Below are 25,040 nucleotides of genomic sequence, written 5' to 3' on the forward strand. Positions count from 1 at the left end.
GGTATGTACGAACTCGTGAGATTGAATGCTGCGTAATGGTATATGCGGCATGAGTGTGTCTAGTGTAGAAGTGCCACTTCTAGAAGTTGGCATATTTGTGTAATTTGTGCCTGGCGTGTGATTGGCTGGTGAGCCTGGCCCAAGAGTGCCTGGGCCTGCTTGTGGATTCACTGTCTGGTTTGAGGGTGGCAGGGGCTGGGGAGCCCCAGGAGGTTGTCTGAGTCAGCCCATGGATGAAAGGCTGCATCTGCTGCCAGGGAAGTGGGAGGAGATAGCACCTGGGAGTGAAGAGGGCTGTGCCTGCCTGCCACAATGCTGGCTCCACCTCCTGCTGGGCGACTGTTGCCTCTGCCCCTCACACTGAAAGGAGTTCCCTATAACCAGTTCTAGCTGGTTCTCACACTGCCTGCACCCTTTAGACAAAGGATTTTGGGTATAAAAAGGGTGCTGTGACACTCTAAAAATGTTCTTGTTTCTGACTTGAATCCTACCAGGGGCGTGCTGCTGCTTGGGCCCAGGGGAATCCCTGGGCCCTGCCCAGCCCCTTGATTCCTTATGGATGCCTGGAGGACTTCTGGGGGACCCCTCTGCCTTGCCTGGGCTGATTGGGGGACTTTGCTTTGCCCTGGGATCCTTCTGACCTTCTTCCTATCCCCCCAGGATTTTGCTGCATCCCCTGAAGGACTCTGCTGGACTTGTTGCTCCTAGCGCTGGGGAGCGCTGTATTTGCCCTTAAGCGATTGAGAGCGCTTTATTTTGTGTCCATAGCGCTGGGGGCGCTTGATTCCTGCCCCTAGCGCTTACGAGCGCTGTACTGTTGCTGCTAGCGCTAGAGGCACTCTGATTGCCGATTTTGTTTTAAGTCCCCTGGCAGGTGCCCACCCCGCCAGGGACCTTGCTGTTATTTCTGGGCCCGATCGAGTGCCCACCTCGATCTATTATTTGCTTAAACGCCAGTGCCCACCCGGCATTTGCTGCTTCATTCCCCCCCCCCCGCCGGGCCGCCGCGCTGCCTGCGGCGACCCGGAAGCATTGTCAGCCCAACCGGAAGTCCCGCCTGCCGCCGCGCTGGGATTGGAGGAGAGTCCCGGGTGAGAAAGGAAGGCGGGGGCGGCGGCTGAACGCAGCGCGAGGCTCCCAGGTTGGACAGGGAAACCCCGCGCCAGGAAGGGAGTGTTGCCGCCAGAGTCTGCCCGGGTTCGGAATGGCACCAGAGCGACGTCCAATGCGAGGAGTGCTGCGGGGCTCCCGAGAGTGAGGGAGAGCCCCGCGGTGATGATGGTGTACTCCGCATTCCGAGGAGTCGAGGGCAGCGCTGCGCTGCTACCCCCGGGGACAGAGTCCTGCTGTCGCCCCGCCCTCGATGGGCTGCCCGGTGAGTGAGCAAGTGCTGGTGCGGGGGGGCCCTGTGGCCGAGGGCTGGTGCTTGATTTAGAGCCCCGTGTGATTGTGCCTTAGGGCGGCCCCAGATGGCAGTGGGCCGCCCCACCATTTCAACAGAGCCAGATGGCTCCAACGACCATGGGGGCATGATTATTTAAAGCGCCTGTGTGGCTATCCCCCTGGCCCCATTTCTACGCGCTAGTGTTTGGGGACATGGTGATTGGTTAAGGAGCCAGTGTGCTCCCTGGGGGCATATTAATTAGAGGGGGCGTCGGGGCACATTGCCGGTGCCCGCCCCCTCCTGCCTGCGAGGGATTTGTTCAGAGCCTCGAGGGCTCCATGGGACACGAGTGTTTTAAGATCCTGTGTGGCTCCAACGTTCTGCGCAGTGTGGTGTAAGATTGAGCGCAGTTCTGTCCTAGGGTCAGTGAGGACCCTGTCGCAGTTTTATTTCCCAGCTGCCCAGCAATTAGTGGGCAGCTGCACCGTTTAGGTCTTGTGATTGTTCCCAGGTGCCCAGCAAGTAGTGGGCACCTGCAACGTTTAGGTTTTGCGCCAGTGGGGCACCCCTGACTGGCGCTGCATTGACAGCGCGCCCTGACATTCTGGACACAGGGCTCTTTAGTCCCTTTATTAGATGGGGGCTGGTATGTGATTTTATTTAGGTGCAATGTGATTATCTATGTGATGGTATTTGCCTAATTTGAGTTTTGCGCAATGTGATGTGGTGCTAGGAAATGTAATGCATTTAATATGATTACGCACCTTGATCTTACACCTCTGAATGTTTTCAGGCATCATGTGTTTTTGCGCTATTGAGTTATGGTCTGGCACCTCTGAATGTTTTTATGCATCATGTGTCTTCCTTGATTTTACACCTCTGAATGTGTTGTTTTATGCATCATGTGTTTTTCCTTCCCTGCACCTCTGAATGTATTTTTGATGCATCATGTGCCTTGTTCTTACACCGCTGAATGTGGTTTTGATGCATCATGTGTAATGTGTTCTTGCTGATACCCCTAAATGTATTTTATTCTTAGGTGGTTGTTCCTTCCAGTACAGGGGGTCCTAGTGAGGTCCTGGTCCCCTGCGTGACATTCTCCTATGGTGTTTAGGGTTGCGTAGGTGGTACTTACCTGTTACCAGTAGTTACTGGTTGTGATTTATAACTGTTATTTTGTGCTATACTTATGCTAAGTTCTAAAAGTGCTATTTCTAAAAGAATTCATCCTGACAGTGGCCCATGTGGCCCTGTCTTGTGAATAATCCCTTGTGAATATTGCCTGTGCCAGTTGGCACAATGTACATGTGTGATTTCTATCTGATGTGATTTTGACAATACAGAAGTTATTTTTATATAACCTTGTGTGGAGTTCCTTTTGTGGTGTGCCTAGGATGTTGTTGCTGTTGTGTGCTTGCGCAAATGCTTTACACATTGCCTCCGAGTTTAGCCTTACTGCTCGTGCCAAGCTACCAAGGGGGTGAGCAGGGGTTATCTTGGCGTGTGACTCCCTTGCCCTGACTAGAATGGTGGTTTCTGCCTGGCTTTGGCGTTAGCCTTAGCCTACCAGAAATAGCCAGTTCTAACAGGATTCTTTACCTCCCACGGCACTAAAATACAGCATGGTCAGTGGGTAACTGATCTTCTTGAATCACTTGCTTTGCCTGCTCAAGTGGCGATTGTGAAGTGCAGCGCGCATAAAAAGGTCACTGATGATGTGGGTCGAGGGAATGCATTTGCGGATGAAGTAGCGAGGGAAACAGCGAAGGATGTTGAAAGTCACATGTATTTCGCAGGCCCTGCGAGATGGGTCGCAGAAGGAGGTATGTGTGAAGACACAGTAGAGAGTGTGAAAATGATTCAAAAGGAAGCGACTGAGAAAGAATTTAGTAAGTGGAAAGAAAGTACGGGAATGTTGGATACGACAGGATGTTGGACGGAATTATCAGAGCACCAGCGATGGTTGTTACCAGATGCGTATGTACTACCTGTAGTTACTATGGCTCATGGACCAGCCCATATTATTGCAAGGGGTATATGTAAACTTCTAGCTCCAGTATGGCAAAATGAAGGTATTCCTAAATGTGCAGAAAATGTGGTGAAACATTGCATTGTTTGTTTGATGCATAATCCAGGAAAGGGAACTCCAACTCCAGCAGGTCACTTTGCTCCCCCTACGTATCCCTTCGAGGTACTGCAAACAGATTATATTCACATGGAACGTTTTAACAATCTCAAGTATGTCCTAGTGGTGGTTTGTGCCTTTTCCAGATGGATAGAGGCCTACCCCCTAAAGGACAATACTGCCTTGTCCAGTGCTAAGGTCCTTTTGGTTTGCCGCGCATTGTCTGGAGTGACAATGGGAGTGAATTCGTAGGTCAAATTATGCAGAAGGTGTGTGTGGGTCTTGGTATTATTCCATGCGCCAAACCATCCTCAGTCAGCGGGTCTGATAGTGCTATAATGGCACTCTCAAACTTAAGTTAGCAAAGATTCAGGCCAGCACAGGCCTTTCTTGGCCTGATGCCTTGCCTTTGGCACTTCTCTCAACAAGAACGACTGTTCATTCTCGTTTGGGGCTTAGCCCATACGAGATTGTTTTTGGACGCCCAGCTAATGTTTGGGGAGTCCCCAGACCCAAGAAATATTCGGACATTCCGTATCCATTGTTGGTTGACTACTTGTATGACCTCACCACTAAATTGCGTGTTATTCGTCAACAGGTCCAAAATGTTTTGCCGGAGGCCTCCTCAGATCCAGGACACTCCATCCAACCTGGGGATTGGGTGTGTCTGAAGAATTTTCAGAGGAAAAAGAACCTGGAACCTCGCTGGGGGCTGCCGAGACAAGTCTTGCTGGTCACTCGTACAGCAGTGAAGGTTGTTGGGAAGAAAAACTGGATCCACGGCGTGCACTGTAAGAGGGTACCATTGCCTTTACCTTATGACCCATGGGTCCGAGAAGGTGTTGGTGACAGTGAATGCGAGAAGGTACCCAGATTTGTACCATTCAGTAGTGCACGCCAGGATTGGACAAGTTCCGAGAAAGAAGACGACGACGTTTTACAGGAAGCTGTACCTTCACGCTTGCGACTAAATACATCGGATCCAGAACTTTTGTTTAAGGACCAAACTATATCTGGCAAAACGCGGTACAACCTACGACCAAGGTTGACCAAGGACATTTGAGACTCGCGTTTTATAAATTTTGTTTTTTTTCTTTTCTCCCTTTTCCACTATCCATCAAGTTGCAGGGTCACGGTAGGAGTCTTAGGCTGTGACATGAATAGTGACTAGGTCAACAGGACTTGCAGTGTCATAGGACGGCTAACAATCACAGCCAAGTGATTAAGGAAGATTATCGTGAGCAACACCTTTAGAGTAATGGATAAAGTAATGGAAGAGGGTGATATTAAAATGATGAAAAGAAACCATTATAAAAATCGAATGGCTATGTTCTCTAATGCATTCCAGAATCAACTTAGATATCCTCCGGGTGGGTCCTATAATGGTGGAGTAGATTTTAGTCACAGTCCTTTGATAAAGGGAATAGTGACGATGGCAAAAATTGCGGACATTAGTAAAATTCCCAAAGATGAGAAGCAGGCATATGACGGGTGGAATGTGACTCGCTATATCACTAGCCTCACTGACAATATTAAACAGAAAAGGTCTTCACCGATCTGGACTATACCTCATAAAGGTAATTTGTATTTACAAATAAATGGTCAGAACACTAAAATCCAACAGGGAAAGAGTAATTGTTCCCATACATACGTTTACACACCCTTGGTTTCTTTACCGTTGGTATCATCTCAAGGTACATATTTTATCTGCACCATAAAGCCTATACATGGCTTCCTACATACTTCTCGGGAACATGTTATATAGCTTTTCTTCTTCCTCCAATATATACTGCTCCTGCAGATCACCATAGGAAGAGATATGGTAGAGGGGTTATTGATTCTGAAGACACAGCTGGACAAGAGGGAGGAGATTTCTTGAAAGGATTCCTTCCCTTCTGGGGTCCAATAGTTAACAGCCGAAACATCAGACGTCTGATCCGAGTAGTCGATGCTACCATAAACGTGACTTCTGGAGCATTGAATAATTTGACAGCTGAACTTCAGGCGGATCGTCTTATGACTCTACAAAACCGAATGGTTTTGGATATTGTCCTTGCAGATAGAGGAGGAGTTGTCATGTATTCCTATCGGTTCTGAATCGATCCCCCTATTCCTGACCCTATTCTAGTTAAACAAACCAACAAGTTAACTAGCAGTCAGCCCATGAGGCAGAAAACCCCCATGATGCAGATACCGTTATCTGACGCAGTCACACTACGGCACAGGAACGTGTTATCTGATTAGGTCATAATGCCTGCGATCTAATTAGACAAGCGATATTCCTCCAGCCCCTGATAAGGCATACGGAGTTCTCATAACAAATCAAACCTATGACAACCTGGGCAAAACCCTGCGGCCATTGTTTTGATTTCACTGAGAACTTTAGTAAAAGAATGTGCTAACGAGCAAGTCGTATGACATCTTTATTGACGTATCTATATCCATCCTTACGTCAATCTCGGCACCTTAAAGGTATAAATATTACCGATCTTGCCATATGCAAACACACGCGTGGTGACGAGACGGAGCAGCCATACTTGCCGAAGCCGACAGCAGAGCAGACCCCGCTGGCAGCAGCCCCGCCTTTCTGACGCGCTGAGAGACGCGCTGCTTTCTCCTGCCGAGAATCCAGCACCGGCGTTTCCGGGTAGCCCTCGCAGGCAGCCTGGAATATCGAGACCAGAGAGAGAGATACCATTCCTCATTCATCCTTAATTCCAGGTACAGAACTGAATAACCCCTCACAGAGAATTCTTTAGTTATTCACTTGGCAAAAACAAACTTAACTTAAACTGTAACTTTCTATTCCCGCCCACGTATTAGACTTAGGTCAGGTACACGGGGTAGGCGTATCTAGAAACACCAGTTGAGTACGTTTAGTCAAATGTATATGTGTATGTAATATATTTTATTCATTTTAAAACATCATATGGCTTAGAAACCATATCAATGTTTTTACAGTATTATTTTATACTATTGCTTTTAATGTATGCACTTTACTTAACTATAAGTATTGCAATAATATCGATCCATTTCTCTTGTATGAGAAAAGAGACTGATCAATAAATAACACCTTTTTATTGAACACGCCCGTCTCTTCCTTTTCTCTACATTCTGATGAGACTAAGAATGCACGTACTGACTGAGTAAAATAATTTGCCTTTTGTTCACACGACTCTCGAGATTGACTCTTGATTAGGGGAGAGCAAAGTTGTCATGTTCTATGGTTGTCAGAAACTAAATCCCTTCTTGTCTAATCAGGGAAGTTAAGTCCTCCTTGAACATTCGAGAAAGTTTCTAGCGAACTCTGAGCTACGCTGGCAAACCCAAAACTTTAAGTCTAGTATCGACAGTAGTAGACCTAGTTAACGTCTGGCCTAGGCCTTTACTGCTGTAGGTATTATTCCAATGCGCAGAGCCTATTGGGAAGATAGGAACTACACTACATGGCGCCCAACGCGTTTGGAAAGGGCGATAAAACTAACGTAAGACATTTAGAGTAACTCAGTCGTGCTTTCTCACTCAGACCCCTTTTCCCAAATACTCAAAAGACGTCTGGAGTGGGTGAAAGGTTATATCCGCCAGACCTCGCAGGAGGGAACTCCTATGTATGGTTCTTGGTATAGTCAACGTTGAAGGATAAACAGTTCCAAAATATTGTGCATCTAATCTTTGTTCCATAAGAAACCTGATCTGCAAACAAAAGACATAAGTTTCCTGTCGGTAAAATGGCAGAGAGTGATGATGAAAGAGAGGCAGTTAGATTAGCAACTGAACTCGCAAATGCTGATGCTACCATGCAAGCAGCAGACGCGGATATAATACTCATTCCGGTCATCAAAAGGAGATCTATAACCTTAAAACTTATAGAAAATGGACTGACACCTAGAGGTGGCACAGTCATATTCGTAATTGAGGCACACGAATATCGGCAGACAGAGGTATACTATTCATGGATACATTTTCCAGCAGCAAATCCTGTAACAAAGTACTTCCACTATTACAAAATAGAGGAACCTCCTGAAACGTACACTCCTTTCGAGGAGGTGGAAGTACCACTCAAATTCCAAGAGCATTTGCTCTTATTTGATGGCGCCCTAAAACATAATAATCACATCACCAGGCTCGGTCCTTTAGGTAGACCAGGAGCAACGTGGCCGGTCTTAGCCGGATACACACCACACCCAGACATCGAAGGGATGTCTACAGGAGAGCTGTTAATACAGCTAAAACAATTACTAAAAATTCATAGACAATTAGTCCAATATGTAATGCGGACTTCAACAATTCAGCCAGCGATTAAACTTCCACAGCTGACCCCTCACCAGGGGAACACAAATAAAATTACACCACAGAACATCCAATCCTGCCTAGGTAAAGTACCGGCTAAACGGGAACAAATACCATTCTGGTTGGCACAGAAAATTACCCAAATAGAGGCTGTGTTTCCTGACACCACCCCGCTAGAAAAACACAGGATTCTGACTATCTGTCTTCCAATGGGAATCGCACCACACATAGAGGACTGTGACACTTGGGGTACAGTCTTTGCTTCCATCTACACAAAAACGCACGGTGTTCCATCCATTTCGGTGATACCAGATGTGCTAAAACAAATTCAAGACGAATACGGTCCAGAACCTGCTTTAACTCTTGGTATGAAATTACTAAAAGACTTCAAGCAGGTCTCGGCTATATTATTAGCCAATATAAAAGGTGAAGCAGCAAACGTGGCGATCCGCCAGAGGTTAAAAGAGACAGATATAGCAGACCAACCAGCTGAAATTGCCAGAATCATAGAAAAATCCTATGAGGAACTAGGTAGAGATAGTTTAGGTGGAATACCAGTAAAACCGCAACTGACTGAAAGTCCAGAAAAAATATTTTTTAATAACAATTCACCAAAAAAGAACTGGGATGGAAACAAACAATCCAATCCTAAAGAAAAGAAATTCCAGTCCAGAGGAAGGTCTCCTAGGCGAAGAGAAAAATCTCCAAACCGAAGACAGAGGTCACCGCAGAGTGACCCCTCTGGGAATAGATATAACCTTAGAAATAGGGATAATATTAAAAAACCTGATAGATATCAAGACATTGATACACGTCCCTCTCAATCTTTTCAGAATTCCTCGCAGAAATCGGAAAGAAGAGGACGATCAGAACAAAGAGAAGAGCACGCCAAGTCCAAAGACAAGGAACATGCTCAGCTAAAAAAGAAATTACAATTTCCAAAAAGAAGGTAGCCAGTATCAAGGTAGTTAACAATGCCGAGAATACTGAGTACACAACTGAAAAACGGAGAGTGGGCTCAGACAATGCTAGACAGTGCAGCAGAAGTGAGCATAGCTCGCAAAGTCCTTATGAATCATCTGGAGACAGTGGACACAAATGAATATCTTCAAGTGGAAACTGCAGACACCAGGGTTAGCAAACCTCACAAGATATACGAGATAACATTACGTATAGAGGGAGATAAGACTAGGAAAATAAGGGGACTATTTTGGGATAACCTCTCCAAGGGTTATGACATCCTTCTAGCTGAAAAAGACTGGCCACCAGAGTTTGTCAGGGAGTGCCCTCATGGCGAAGAAGTAATTATGCCTGCCTTCTCAAATCAAATTCCAATTCATAAAAAATTACACACTTGCTAGAAAGTGGGCAGTGGCTCTAGCACCTGCTTTATATAAAAATCATGTAGGATGGGATGAGGATTCTCCTCCTCACAAAATCCAGTTAAAATCACAACCTACTGCACAAAGGCAGTACCCAATTAAGCAAGAAGCTAAAAAACAGGTAAATGAAATACTAGATCAGCTAGAATACCAGTGGGTGATTGAAACTTGCACCTCAAATGAACAATCCTTTGTTTCCGGTCTCCAAACCAGACAATTCATATCGTCTAGTTTTGGATTACCGACACCTTAACACATGTTGCAAAACGTTTGCAGTGCAAAACTCACACAGTGCTGCACTAATGAATAACATAGTGCGCAAAAAATACAAAACAACCTTGGACATCTCCAATGGATTCTTTTGTCAAAACATAGCACCAGAGAGCAGATATTTAACTGCATTCTCAGTAAATGGCACTCAAAAACAATTCTGTCGGTTAGCCCAGGGGTACAAGAACAGCCCGGGGGTATTCTCAGCGAGAGTAACAGAATTACTTCAACTATATGATGATGAAGCATTATCTTATGTCGATGACATTTACTTAACAGATGATGACTTGGAGACTCACTTGAAAAGAGTGAACACCATAATACTTGGGTTCGCAGCAGAGGGTTACAAATTCAACTTTAAAAAGTCCAGAATTGCCCATCTGACGGTCCTATTCTTAGGATATGAGTTATCAAGTGAAGGCAAAAGCCTGGCTGACAATTTCCTAGAGAAATGTGCCGTACTCCAAGCACCTAGAACACTAAAAAACTTACAGTCGGTTCTAGGCTTCCTAAATTTCGGAAGAACATACATTGCAAATTACGCAGAAAGGGTCAAACCCCTTTATGATCTAATTAAACCAGACTTTAAAAGATCCAGTTGGACTCAAATACACACAGAAATTTTGAGATCCTTACAAACAGACATGCTAATTAAAACAAAATTAGAAACACGTGATAACACACGCAATCTTGTGATTCGAGTCATCCCAGGGAGATGCGGATTCACATACCTAACCTCTAATGAGGGGGAAAAGGTACCAATTGCATTCAAATCACACTTGTACACAGAAGCTGAACAGAAATTCAGCAACAAAGAAATAATTGTTCATGCAGTTCAAACCGCAATAGCTAGAGAAAAAGATCAAGCGGACGGTAGACATATCACAGTCAGAACAGCAAAATCAGCCTTTGAGGCATTAACAACACCGTGGAATTTACCAACAACAGCATTGAATCCGGAATGGATACAATGGGTGAATTCAATCACAACGGACAAAGTGTACTACTACTTTGATCCAGAACTAGAAGAATTAAAAAATCTAGAATATGAAGAAACATATCCTCTGCCAATCGACATTCTGCCTTTACGACATTACGCCTGTGTAATCTATACAGACGGACATGCTCAACCCTCCGTTTGGGGAGAACAAGCATACAACCCCACATGTGAGATTACAAAAGAAGTGTGGCGCGGAGGTAAACTAAAACCTCTATTAACAAAGACACACTCAGTAGAAAGTAATTCAGAACAACAAACTGAAATAATAGCATTGAAAATGGCGCTAGATAATGCGGATCGCGAATTCCCGACACTTATAGTGTCAGATTCGTATTACTGTGTCAAATCATATAACAGCGATTTGCAGACATGGATTCAAAACGGTTACAAAGATGACACAGATGCACCAATAAAGCAGAAACTGCTCTGGGAACAAATAGCTCTTTTACAAAAAGAACTACCAAAGACTCACGTGACTCACTCACTGAGTCATCAGCGTGATGGCGTTCACGTTGTAGGGAATTCATTGGCTGAAACAGCCGCAGCGGCAGCCACTAAATCGGCTCCCGTAGTTCGAAAAAAGCGTACATTAAAATACATTGACGGTGAAACAGTGCTGGCGGTGAAAACGTCATCAAAAGGCGACTGCTCAGCGTTACCGATCAACTATCCACTCAATTATACATACATAATCGATGCAAACTCCGTCCCTTTTGCTCGAATCCCTGGAGTGGGGGATAGAGTGATTCCAAACATGGACAGGAGAAACTTGTTAATCGCAGACGCACATATGGGCGAGGGTCTCAGACACCTTAAACTAAAAGATTCTCTGGAAGAATTACAATCAAGGTACTGGTGGCCAGGCATGAGCCTGCATCACACCATGTTTGTAAAACGCTGCCCAAACTGCAATAGACATCGCAGTGGGGAGAGAAACAGTTTGATACCTCGTCGTATTACGGCAGATAATATTACCAGTAAAAAGAATGGCTTGCGATTAACATATACAGGCTAGTTTCCACTTATAATGTAGATCACCAGCACTCGGCTGACGTCCGGACTGTTATACAAAGATTTGCGAGTCTAAATGGCATATACGCTAAGAGCATGCTACGTTCGACCATTGTTTTCACTCAAGCCCACCAGCCTGGGGGGAAACATGGCCGAATGAGCACAGTCCAGCGGGAATCTTCTCACTTCCTTCCTGAGGGTACAGGATGGTGTAAAGAAAAAACCAAGGCATAAAGCAATCTATAGCGGAAAGGATATTAGGTTCGGGAGCTGGGTGGGTCAAACATCTAATAAGTGTCCAACGTAGTCTCAATAACTTGCCAAGAAATTCTCTGAAGGGATTCAGTGCGTACGAATTATTATTTGGAACTAGGATGATGATCTCTGACATTGATAGTCAGACTTCAGTGGTGAAAGAAAAAAGCTTTGATATCAAAGACCGTTTGGCTATTTTGCAGGACTTAAACAAAACAAGAAAAGACCTGAGCAACATAAAGTTGAAACAACAGCCAACAACCACTGAAGAACCACCACCTGTCCCAGCAAGACCTGTCTGGATTCCAAAAGTCGGGGATCTAGTCAGGGAAAAGATCGCGGTAAAGAAGGAATTTGGGCCTTCTTACAGAAAAGCAGTTCCTGTCTTGTCTGTCAACGGGACAAGATCAGTTGTACTACCGCCACTTGCTGGTAAAAAGGAGAACAGAGTTGTATCCATCGACCTGGTAAAACCACAACATGTGGCCGATAACAAACAGTAGGCCAAGTGGACTCCCAATAAGTAGCAGAACACCAAGGTTTGCTACCCGTACAGAGGTCCTAACGAAGAGGCTCATCACATTCGAAACGCCTACAGAAGAACAACAAGGACTATGCAACAATGCAATAGAACTCAGACCTCTGAAAACCCAAATAAAAACATTTAGCAGAGACACACCTATCTATAATGAAGTACCAAGTGAAAATGCAAGAAACAGAAATCCTGAACCAATTGGAACAATTGACAGAACTGCATCCGGCTACTTCATTAACTTCGATGATTCCTTTGAGGGCTTCAGCGAATCAAAGATACAGCCATCATCAAAATCCTTTAAAGACAAAGCTAAGGAACTTTTGAAACAACTGAAAGAAACATATCTGATTTCTCCATGGATTGAATTTTGGGTGGGTTTTGGTGCATTTATCCTCATACTTTGGCTCATCATGGTACTTACTTTGGGACGCTTCATTGAGGGAAAATATGCCAAAATGGACACAGCAAGTCAGAAAATCAACTTGATCCTCAAACCACACACATCTTCACACGTCGAGAAAAGAGAACTTTCTTCAGCCAACTTCACAGCCAATCCGATACCTGGTGGGGTAGCCTGGGACAACACTGACTATGAAATTTATGGTCCGGTCGAAATCCTGAAATATCCACACCAAATTAAGATCTCATTGAGTGACTTTGTAAAACCAAACTCATTTGCTGATGATTGGGACTTCGAAAGCATTAATAATATGATGTCTGACTTAGTAATGTCTGCTAAATTTACCAAACATGATTATTTGCAGGGTTCTACAAATTATGACAGTATGTATTGCTATAACCACTATGGTAACCACTTTTTACATAGATCTGCACAACCTAGAAATGTTTTAAATTATAATCAATGGGAACATTGTGCAACACCTCCAAAAGGGAGCTCAAGAACCGTTTACGACAAATATTCATATTTTTCAGGTTTTAACACAAGTAATGCTGAAACATTTTATTTTAAATTGTCAAACAAGACAGGAACCAAAACCATGATAACCAACACAAAATTGTTATATTCAGACTCATTTTTTGAACAAATGAATACTTTTGGATTTGATTATTGGGACAAAAATGTTGAATTGAAAAGTGTTTGGGGCACAAAAGAATGGCAAGTACAGGGTATAGAAGCTTTGTTTAGAGCCTGCATGATCCCAGAACAAATGATATTTTTAAATGACACTGTTCAACAGACCACCTGTCTTGGCTTAGCCAAAATCAAAGATTTAAATAAACCGTCTATTCCAAAACCAACAATGTTTAGCAATAACTCTGATACAGATGAAGAGATAGACGTAAACCATATATTAAACCAAAACAGAACACATCCTGATTGGAAACAGTGGTTGATCTGGCCCACAGATACTAATAACTGTCAAGACAGATTCCTGAACAAAACACAGGGTTTCAAAATGAACAGGCCAGACCCTAGATATCCTCAAAGACATCACCCAGGGATAGTAACCACCTACAGTGTGGGCAAATTATGCCTTCAATGGCTACAAACTTCCACACTGGCAGAAATTAAGCAACACCTAACTTTACTTACTGATGGTGCTGACTTGCGTGATTTCACTTTGGGACCACGCAAACAGCGTCAAAAGCGTTTCATAGCAGCCTCTGTATATGCAGCATACAATGAGGCCTGGAAGGTTACTCAAATTGAAACAGCAGAGAGAATACGGGAAATTGACCGTATTAATTTGGAAAAATCACTTTCTGTAGTGGACAATGGGTTAATGACTCTGTCCTCCAGAATTTTTTCTTTGGACAGCATTGTGTCGTCAGCAATTGATATATTATCGCAAGACTTACTGTTATTACAACATGGTCAGTCACAATTGCGTTCTATTGTACAGCTTGGCTGGACGTTACAAAATCTGCGTTCAGGCTATGTGCCTTGGCGTTTAATCAACACAACGTCACTATTCCAAATCTTTAACCTTACTGATAGACAAATCGGTATGGCGCAAAAGGGTGCTGATTATACAATCTTGAGCATTGAAAAACTAGAAAGATTACCAATGACAATGTCAGAACGACCTGTCAGTGAATGGATAATACACAGAATCATAAATATTCCAATCTCAACCTTCAGGTTTCAGTACTGCCAAAAATATATACAGGCTGGCATGTACGAGAAATTGGGAAAGGGGTACCTTAAAACAACATGGAACCTGCCCTATTCACATGCATGTGTCAGTAATAAAGGACAGAAAGTGTTTCTTAGTGGCAACAATTGTGCGATGTCACTGAGTGGCACACTTCTGTGTAACGGAATTAGTTTGCATGGAGCCTGTGAAGGGAATTCATACAACCTTTCATGTCACCAGCAAGGCGCACCTGCAACTGAAATAGAACCATTCTTTCAAAGACTCTATAATGGGAGTTACATTCTTATTGTAGACCGCAGATGTTGTAGTCTTATGCCCGGGACTCCTTATCTAGTAACTACTACTGCGAAGGTCAAGTGCTGTGGACGCACATTGTTCCCCAGCTCCTTCCCAGACAGGGAGGCAAGGGCATGGCCCGATTTGAAAATTACTTCTATTCGAATAGATACTTTAAGCAGAATTAAAACAGTCCTTCTTCAGACGCCTACCAGGCTCTCGTCATCAAAAGAAACGTATGATATACAAGTCGCAAGGACGACTGCAGAGATACATACATTATTATCAACTAATTCCCCCGTACATTTCGCGGAAATCCTGAATGAAATCTTAAATATTTCTGATACCAATGGGGTCTCAAAGGTATTTAAGACAGTATTTTCGATGGCATTAACACCATTCAAAGCCATACTGGGTATTTTTCCAGATTTCGTCCATTCGATTTTTGGCGGACTTCCCCTGATCCTGGGACTAATTGCAGGAATCCTATTCTTAGTCCTTATTTTTCGTTATGGCAACCCATGTCACAGACAAAACTCTTGCGACAAGGGAAGAAACAATCCTAGCCATTGGATACCGGGACCGGATATCAAAAATCCTGGGACTCTCCCGGCTTAGAGACCTGAACATGACTTGGTTTCTATCATTTCGACCAATGTGGCAAAGATGTGTTTTACCTGTATTGAGGTGTCTGCTATGCGGAGAAGAATGCGTGTTAGACACCTGTCTGACGCTACAATCGGATGCGCCGATGGATGCAGAAACATTGTTGAGCCCGATCAAGGTTCATGTTTTGTGCTGCCCTCAAAGGCTACCAATCCTGATGACGGCATTCGTGGAAGCTTCACCACTGCGATTGATGGGTAGTGAAGTTCAAGATGAAAGCAGCATCGAACAGGTACGACCTTCTGTCAGTAATGCAAATCAGAATGTCAATGGAGACAATCATGCGCAAGAATGCATGATTACACCTATTTCCGAGTTAGTGGAACTTTCCCAGGAAGCTGTTGAGAGTTTTTTCGAAAGCCTAAATGATATGATGTTCTCACCCGAACAGAAATAGAGACTTTTGAGCAAGCTCGCACACGGCGTTCCCTGAATTCGGCCTTCAACTTTAAAAATAAAGTCACATGAACATTTTCGCTCCAGTTCACGGACAGCAGTTTTTTCAGCAGCCCCAAATATTTTTGCATATTTTTCGGGACACCATCTTCTGCTTAAAGTAAGAACTATTCTTAGAGAACTAAGGTTTCTACATTTTAGATAGCTTATAGACATTAGCTGCCCGCTGGCATGTTCATAAAGATATTTCATTCTGTGATGGAATGGTCTCGAAACTTTTTTCTGTCAGAAACCATTTCATGTGTAATTCTCATATACCAAATAAGCAATAATGTATACAAATGCGATTACTTTGGCATTTTTTCTACAGCTTGAGTGCATACCATATATATATGTCTGCAATTTCTTTCAGTATATTTGAAAATTTCAAAATGCATTTATGTATTTTGGGGTGGTAAGGTATACACACTACTCTATAGTATGTTGTACTATGTTATACTATGCCTAGATTAGTAAATATGTCCATAGTTAGCGTGGAGTGGGTGTCATGTATTCCTATCGGTTCTGAATCGATCCCCCTATTCCTGACCCTATTCTAGTTAAACAAACCAACAAGTTAACTAGCAGTCAGCCCATGAGGCAGAAAACCCCATGATGCAGATACCGTTATCTGACGCAGTCACACTACGGCACAGGAACGTGTTATCTGATTAGGTCATAACGCTTGCGATCTAATTAGACAAGCGATATTCCTCCAGCCCCTGATAAGGCATACGGAGTTCTCATAACAAATCAAACCTATGACAACCTGGGCAAAACCCTGCGGCCATTGTTTTGATTTCACCGAGAACTTTAGTAAAAGAATGTGCTATCGAGCAAGTCGTATGACATCTTTATTGACGTATCTATGTCCATCCTTACGTCAATCTCGGCACCTTAAAGGTATAAATATTACCGATCTTGCCATATGCAAACACACGCGTGGTGACGAGACGGAGCAGCCATACTTGCCGAAGCCGACAGCAGAGCAGACCCCGCTGGCAGCAGCCCCGCCTTTCTGACGCGCTGAGAGACGCGCTGCTTTCTCCTGCCGAGAATCCAGCACCGGCGTTTCCGGGTAGCCCTCGCAGGCAGCCTGGAATATCGAGACCAGAGAGAGAGATACCATTCCTCATTCATCCTTAATTCCAGGTACAGAACTGAATAACCCCTCACAGAGAATTCTTTAGTTATTCACTTGGCAAAAACAAACTTAACTTAAACTGTAACTTTCTATTCCCGCCCACGTATTAGACTTAGGTCAGGTACACGGGGTAGGCGTATCTAGAAACACCAGTTGAGTACGTTTAGTCAAATGTATATGTGTATGTAATATATTTTATTCATTTTAAAACATCATATGGCTTAGAAACCATATCAATGTTTTTACAGTATTATTTTATACTATTGCTTTTAATGTATGCACTTTACTTAACTATAAGTATTGCAATAATATCGATCCATTTCTCTTGTATGAGAAAAGAGACTGATCAATAAATAACACCTTTTTATTGAACACGCCCGTCTCTTCCTTTTCTCTACATTCTGATGAGACTAAGAATGCACGTACTGACTGAGTAAAATAATTTGCCTTTTGTTCACACGACTCTCGAGATTGACTCTTGATTAGGGGAGAGCAAAGTTGTCATGTTCTATGGTTGTCAGAAACTAAATCCCTTCTTGTCTAATCAGGGAAGTTAAGTCCTCCTTGAACATTCGAGAAAGTTTCTAGCGAACTCTGAGCTACGCTGGCAAACCCAAAACTTTAAGTCTAGTATCGACAGTAGTAGACCTAGTTAACGTCTGGCCTAGGCCTTTACTGCTGTAGGTATTATTCCAATGCGCAGAGCCTATTGGGAAGATAGGAACTACACTACATGGCGCCCAACGCGTTTGGAAAGGGCGATAAAACTAACGTAAGACATTTAGAGTAACTCAGTCGTGCTTTCTCACTCAGACCCCTTTTCCCAAATACTCAAAAGACGTCTGGAGTGGGTGAAAGGTTATATCCGCCAGACCTCGCAGGAGGGAACTCCTATGTATGGTTCTTGGTATAGTCAACGTTGAAGGATAAACAGTTCCAAAATATTGTGCATCTAATCTTTGTTCCATAAGAAACCTGATCTGCAAACAAAAGACATAAGTTTCCTGTCGGTAAAATGGCAGAGAGTGATGATGAAAGAGAGGCAGTTAGATTAGCAACTGAACTCGCAAATGCTGATGCTACCATGCAAGCAGCAGACGCGGATATAATACTCATTCCGGTCATCAAAAGGAGATCTATAACCTTAAAACTTATAGAAAATGGACTGACACCTAGAGGTGGCACAGTCATATTCGTAATTGAGGCACACGAATATCGGCAGACAGAGGTATACTATTCATGGATACATTTTCCAGCAGCAAATCCTGTAACAAAGTACTTCCACTATTACAAAATAGAGGAACCTCCTGAAACGTACACTCCTTTCGAGGAGGTGGAAGTACCACTCAAATTCCAAGAGCATTTGCTCTTATTTGATGGCGCCCTAAAACATAATAATCACATCACCAGGCTCGGTCCTTTAGGTAGACCAGGAGCAACGTGGCCGGTCTTAGCCGGATACACACCACACCCAGACATCGAAGGGATGTCTACAGGAGAGCTGTTAATACAGCTAAAACAATTACTAAAAATTCATAGACAATTAGTCCAATATGTAATGCGGACTTCAACAATTCAGCCAGCGATTAAACTTCCACAGCTGACCCCTCACCAGGGGAACACAAATAAAATTACACCACAGAACATCCAATCCTGCCTAGGTAAAGTACCGGCTAAACGGGAACAAATACCATTCTGGTTGGCACAGAAAATTACCCAAATAGAGGCTGTGTTTCCTGACACCACCCCGCTAGAAAAACACAGGATTCTGACTATCTGTCTTCCAATGGGAATCGCACCACACATAGAGGACTGTGACACTTGGGGTACAGTCTTTGCTTCCATCTACACAAAAACGCACGGTGTTCCATCCATTTCGGTGATACCAGATGTGCTAAAACAAATTCAAGACGAATACGGTCCAGAACCTGCTTTAACTCTTGGTATGAAATTACTAAAAGACTTCAAGCAGGTCTCGGCTATATTATTAGCCAATATAAAAGGTGAAGCAGCAAACGTGGCGATCCGCCAGAGGTTAAAAGAGACAGATATAGCAGACCAACCAGCTGAAATTGCCAGAATCATAGAAAAATCCTATGAGGAACTAGGTAGAGATAGTTTAGGTGGAATACCAGTAAAACCGCAACTGACTGAAAGTCCAGAAAAAATATTTTTTAATAACAATTCACCAAAAAAGAACTGGGATGGAAACAAACAATCCAATCCTAAAGAAAAGAAATTCCAGTCCAGAGGAAGGTCTCCTAGGCGAAGAGAAAAATCTCCAAACCGAAGACAGAGGTCACCGCAGAGTGACCCCTCTGGGAATAGATATAACCTTAGAAATAGGGATAATATTAAAAAACCTGATAGATATCAAGACATTGATACACGTCCCTCTCAATCTTTTCAGAATTCCTCGCAGAAATCGGAAAGAAGAGGACGATCAGAACAAAGAGAAGAGCACGCCAAGTCCAAAGACAAGGAACATGCTCAGCTAAAAAAGAAATTACAATTTCCAAAAAGAAGGTAGCCAGTATCAAGGTAGTTAACAATGCCGAGAATACTGAGTACACAACTGAAAAACGGAGAGTGGGCTCAGACAATGCTAGACAGTGCAGCAGAAGTGAGCATAGCTCGCAAAGTCCTTATGAATCATCTGGAGACAGTGGACACGAATGAATATCTTCAAGTGGAAACTGCAGACACCAGGGTTAGCAAACCTCACAAGATATACGAGATAACATTACGTATAGAGGGAGATAAGACTAGGAAAATAAGGGGACTATTTTGGGATAACCTCTCCAAGGGTTATGACATCCTTCTAGCTGAAAAAGACTGGCCACCAGAGTTTGTCAGGGAGTGCCCTCATGGCGAAGAAGTAATTATGCCTGCCTTCTCAAATCAAATTCCAATTCATAAAAAATACACACTTGCTAGAAAGTGGGCAGTGGCTCTAGCACCTGCTTTATATAAAAATCATGTAGGATGGGATGAGGATTCTCCTCCTCACAAAATCCAGTTAAAATCACAACCTACTGCACAAAGGCAGTACCCAATTAAGCAAGAAGCTAAAAAACAGGTAAATGAAATACTAGATCAGCTAGAATACCAGGGGGTGATTGAAACTTGCACCTCACAAATGAACAATCCTTTGTTTCCGGTCTCCAAACCAGACAATTCATATCGTCTAGTTTTGGATTACCGACACCTTAACACATGTTGCAAAATGTTTGCAGTGCAAAACTCACACAGTGCTGCACTAATGAATAACATAGTGCGCAAAAAATACAAAACAACCTTGGACATCTCCAATGGATTCTTTTGTCAAAACATAGCACCAGAGAGCAGATATTTAACTGCATTCTCAGTAAATGGCACTCAAAAACAATTCTGTCGGTTAGCCCAGGGGTACAAGAACAGCCCGGGGGTATTCTCAGCGAGAGTAACAGAATTACTTCAACTATATGATGATGAAGCATTATCTTATGTCGATGACATTTACTTAACAGATGATGACTTGGAGACTCACTTGAAAAGAGTGAACACCATAATACTTGGGTTCGCAGCAGAGGGTTACAAATTCAACTTTAAAAAGTCCAGAATTGCCCATCTGACGGTCCTATTCTTAGGATATGAGTTATCAAGTGAAGGCAAAAGCCTGGCTGACAATTTCCTAGAGAAATGTGCCGTACTCCAAGCACCTAGAACACTAAAAAACTTACAGTCGGTTCTAGGCTTCCTAAATTTCGGAAGAACATACATTGCAAATTACGCAGAAAGGGTCAAACCCCTTTATGATCTAATTAAACCAGACTTTAAAAGATCCAGTTGGACTCAAATACACACAGAAATTTTGAGATCCTTACAAACAGACATGCTAATTAAAACAAAATTAGAAACACGTGATAACACACGCAATCTTGTGATTCGAGTCATCCCAGGGAGATGCGGATTCACATACCTAACCTCTAATGAGGGGGAAAAGGTACCAATTGCATTCAAATCACACTTGTACACAGAAGCTGAACAGAAATTCAGCAACAAAGAAATAATTGTTCATGCAGTTCAAACCGCAATAGCTAGAGAAAAAGATCAAGCGGACGGTAGACATATCACAGTCAGAACAGCAAAATCAGCCTTTGAGGCATTAACAACACCGTGGAATTTACCAACAACAGCATTGAATCCGGAATGGATACAATGGGTGAATTCAATCACAACGGACAAAGTGTACTACTACTTTGATCCAGAACTAGAAGAATTAAAAAATCTAGAATATGAAGAAACATATCCTCTGCCAATCGACATTCTGCCTTTACGACATTACGCCTGTGTAATCTATACAGACGGACATGCTCAACCCTCCGTTTGGGGAGAACAAGCATACAACCCCACATGTGAGATTACAAAAGAAGTGTGGCGCGGAGGTAAACTAAAACCTCTATTAACAAAGACACACTCAGTAGAAAGTAATTCAGAACAACAAACTGAAATAATAGCATTGAAAATGGCGCTAGATAATGCGGATCGCGAATTCCCGACACTTATAGTGTCAGATTCGTATTACTGTGTCAAATCATATAACAGCGATTTGCAGACATGGATTCAAAACGGTTACAAAGATGACACAGATGCACCAATAAAGCAGAAACTGCTCTGGGAACAAATAGCTCTTTTACAAAAAGAACTACCAAAGACTCACGTGACTCACTCACTGAGTCATCAGCGTGATGGCGTTCACGTTGTAGGGAATTCATTGGCTGAAACAGCCGCAGCGGCAGCCACTAAATCGGCTCCCGTAGTTCGAAAAAAGCGTACATTAAAATACATTGACGGTGAAACAGTGCTGGCGGTGAAAACGTCATCAAAAGGCGACTGCTCAGCGTTACCGATCAACTATCCACTCAATTATACATACATAATCGATGCAAACTCCGTCCCTTTTGCTCGAATCCCTGGAGTGGGGGATAGAGTGATTCCAAACATGGACAGGAGAAACTTGTTAATCGCAGACGCACATATGGGCGAGGGTCTCAGACACCTTAAACTAAAAGATTCTCTGGAAGAATTACAATCAAGGTACTGGTGGCCAGGCATGAGCCTGCATCACACCATGTTTGTAAAACGCTGCCCAAACTGCAATAGACATCGCAGTGGGGAGAGAAACAGTTTGATACCTCGTCGTATTACGGCAGATAATATTACCAGTAAAAAGAATGGCTTGCGATTAACATATACAGGCTAGTTTCCACTTATAATGTAGATCACCAGCACTCGGCTGACGTCCGGACTGTTATACAAAGATTTGCGAGTCTAAATGGCATATACGCTAAGAGCATGCTACGTTCGACCATTGTTTTCACTCAAGCCCACCAGCCTGGGGGGAAACATGGCCGAATGAGCACAGTCCAGCGGGAATCTTCTCACTTCCTTCCTGAGGGTACAGGATGGTGTAAAGAAAAAACCAAGGCATAAAGCAATCTATAGCGGAAAGGATATTAGGTTCGGGAGCTGGGTGGGTCAAACATCTAATAAGTGTCCAACGTAGTCTCAATAACTTGCCAAGAAATTCTCTGAAGGGATTCAGTGCGTACGAATTATTATTTGGAACTAGGATGATGATCTCTGACATTGATAGTCAGACTTCAGTGGTGAAAGAAAAAAGCTTTGATATCAAAGACCGTTTGGCTATTTTGCAGGACTTAAACAAAACAAGAAAAGACCTGAGCAACATAAAGTTGAAACAACAGCCAACAACCACTGAAGAACCACCACCTGTCCCAGCAAGACCTGTCTGGATTCCAAAAGTCGGGGATCTAGTCAGGGAAAAGATCGCGGTAAAGAAGGAATTTGGGCCTTCTTACAGAAAAGCAGTTCCTGTCTTGTCTGTCAACGGGACAAGATCAGTTGTACTACCGCCACTTGCTGGTAAAAAGGAGAACAGAGTTGTATCCATCGACCTGGTAAAACCACAACATGTGGCCGATAACAAACAGTAGGCCAAGTGGACTCCCAATAAGTAGCAGAACACCAAGGTTTGCTACCCGTACAGAGGTCCTAACGAAGAGGCTCATCACATTCGAAACGCCTACAGAAGAACAACAAGGACTATGCAACAATGCAATAGAACTCAGACCTCTGAAAACCCAAATAAAAACATTTAGCAGAGACACACCTATCTATAATGAAGTACCAAGTGAAAATGCAAGAAACAGAAATCCTGAACCAATTGGAACAATTGACAGAACTGCATCCGGCTACTTCATTAACTTCGATGATTCCTTTGAGGGCTTCAGCGAATCAAAGACACAGCCATCATCAAAATCCTTTAAAGACAAAGCTAAGGAACTTTTGAAACAACTGAAAGAAACATATCTGATTTCTCCATGGATTGAATTTTGGGTGGGTTTTGGTGCATTTATCCTCATACTTTGGCTCATCATGGTACTTACTTTGGGACGCTTCATTGAGGGAAAATATGCCAAAATGGACACAGCAAGTCAGAAAATCAACTTGATCCTCAAACCACACACATCTTCACACGTCGAGAAAAGAGAACTTTCTTCAGCCAACTTCACAGCCAATCCGATACCTGGTGGGGTAGCCTGGGACAACACTGACTATGAAATTTATGGTCCGGTCGAAATCCTGAAATATCCACACCAAATTAAGATCTCATTGAGTGACTTTGTAAAACCAAACTCATTTGCTGATGATTGGGACTTCGAAAGCATTAATAATATGATGTCTGACTTAGTAATGTCTGCTAAATTTACCAAACATGATTATTTGCAGGGTTCTACAAATTATGACAGTATGTATTGCTATAACCACTATGGTAACCACTTTTTACATAGATCTGCACAACCTAGAAATGTTTTAAATTATAATCAATGGGAACATTGTGCAACACCTCCAAAAGGGAGCTCAAGAACCGTTTACGACAAATATTCATATTTTTCAGGTTTTAACACAAGTAATGCTGAAACATTTTATTTTAAATTGTCAAACAAGACAGGAACCAAAACCATGATAACCAACACAAAATTGTTATATTCAGACTCATTTTTTGAACAAATGAATACTTTTGGATTTGATTATTGGGACAAAAATGTTGAATTGAAAAGTGTTTGGGGCACAAAAGAATGGCAAGTACAGGGTATAGAAGCTTTGTTTAGAGCCTGCATGATCCCAGAACAAATGATATTTTTAAATGACACTGTTCAACAGACCACCTGTCTTGGCTTAGCCAAAATCAAAGATTTAAATAAACCGTCTATTCCAAAACCAACAATGTTTAGCAATAACTCTGATACAGATGAAGAGATAGACGTAAACCATATATTAAACCAAAACAGAACACATCCTGATTGGAAACAGTGGTTGATCTGGCCCACAGATACTAATAACTGTCAAGACAGATTCCTGAACAAAACACAGGGTTTCAAAATGAACAGGCCAGACCCTAGATATCCTCAAAGACATCACCCAGGGATAGTAACCACCTACAGTGTGGGCAAATTATGCCTTCAATGGCTACAAACTTCCACACTGGCAGAAATTAAGCAACACCTAACTTTACTTACTGATGGTGCTGACTTGCGTGATTTCACTTTGGGACCACGCAAACAGCGTCAAAAGCGTTTCATAGCAGCCTCTGTATATGCAGCATACAATGAGGCCTGGAAGGTTACTCAAATTGAAACAGCAGAGAGAATACGGGAAATTGACCGTATTAATTTGGAAAAATCACTTTCTGTAGTGGACAATGGGTTAATGACTCTGTCCTCCAGAATTTTTTCTTTGGACAGCATTGTGTCGTCAGCAATTGATATATTATCGCAAGACTTACTGTTATTACAACATGGTCAGTCACAATTGCGTTCTATTGTACAGCTTGGCTGGACGTTACAAAATCTGCGTTCAGGCTATGTGCCTTGGCGTTTAATCAACACAACGTCACTATTCCAAATCTTTAACCTTACTGATAGACAAATCGGTATGGCGCAAAAGGGTGCTGATTATACAATCTTGAGCATTGAAAAACTAGAAAGATTACCAATGACAATGTCAGAACGACCTGTCAGTGAATGGATAATACACAGAATCATAAATATTCCAATCTCAACCTTCAGGTTTCAGTACTG

General features: G+C 42.9%; 1 protein-coding gene across 5 annotated transcripts in view; it reads left to right on the forward strand.

Annotated features, from left to right (window-relative positions):
* Positions 1–25,040, forward strand: part of LOC144818922 (uncharacterized) — a 387,843-nt gene that overhangs the window by 226,504 nt on the left and 136,299 nt on the right. The window lies entirely within an intron of this gene.

Source organism: Lissotriton helveticus, chromosome 2_1, assembly GCF_964261635.1.
Source record: "Lissotriton helveticus chromosome 2_1, aLisHel1.1, whole genome shotgun sequence".
NCBI classification, from domain to species: Eukaryota; Metazoa; Chordata; class Amphibia; order Caudata; family Salamandridae; genus Lissotriton; species Lissotriton helveticus.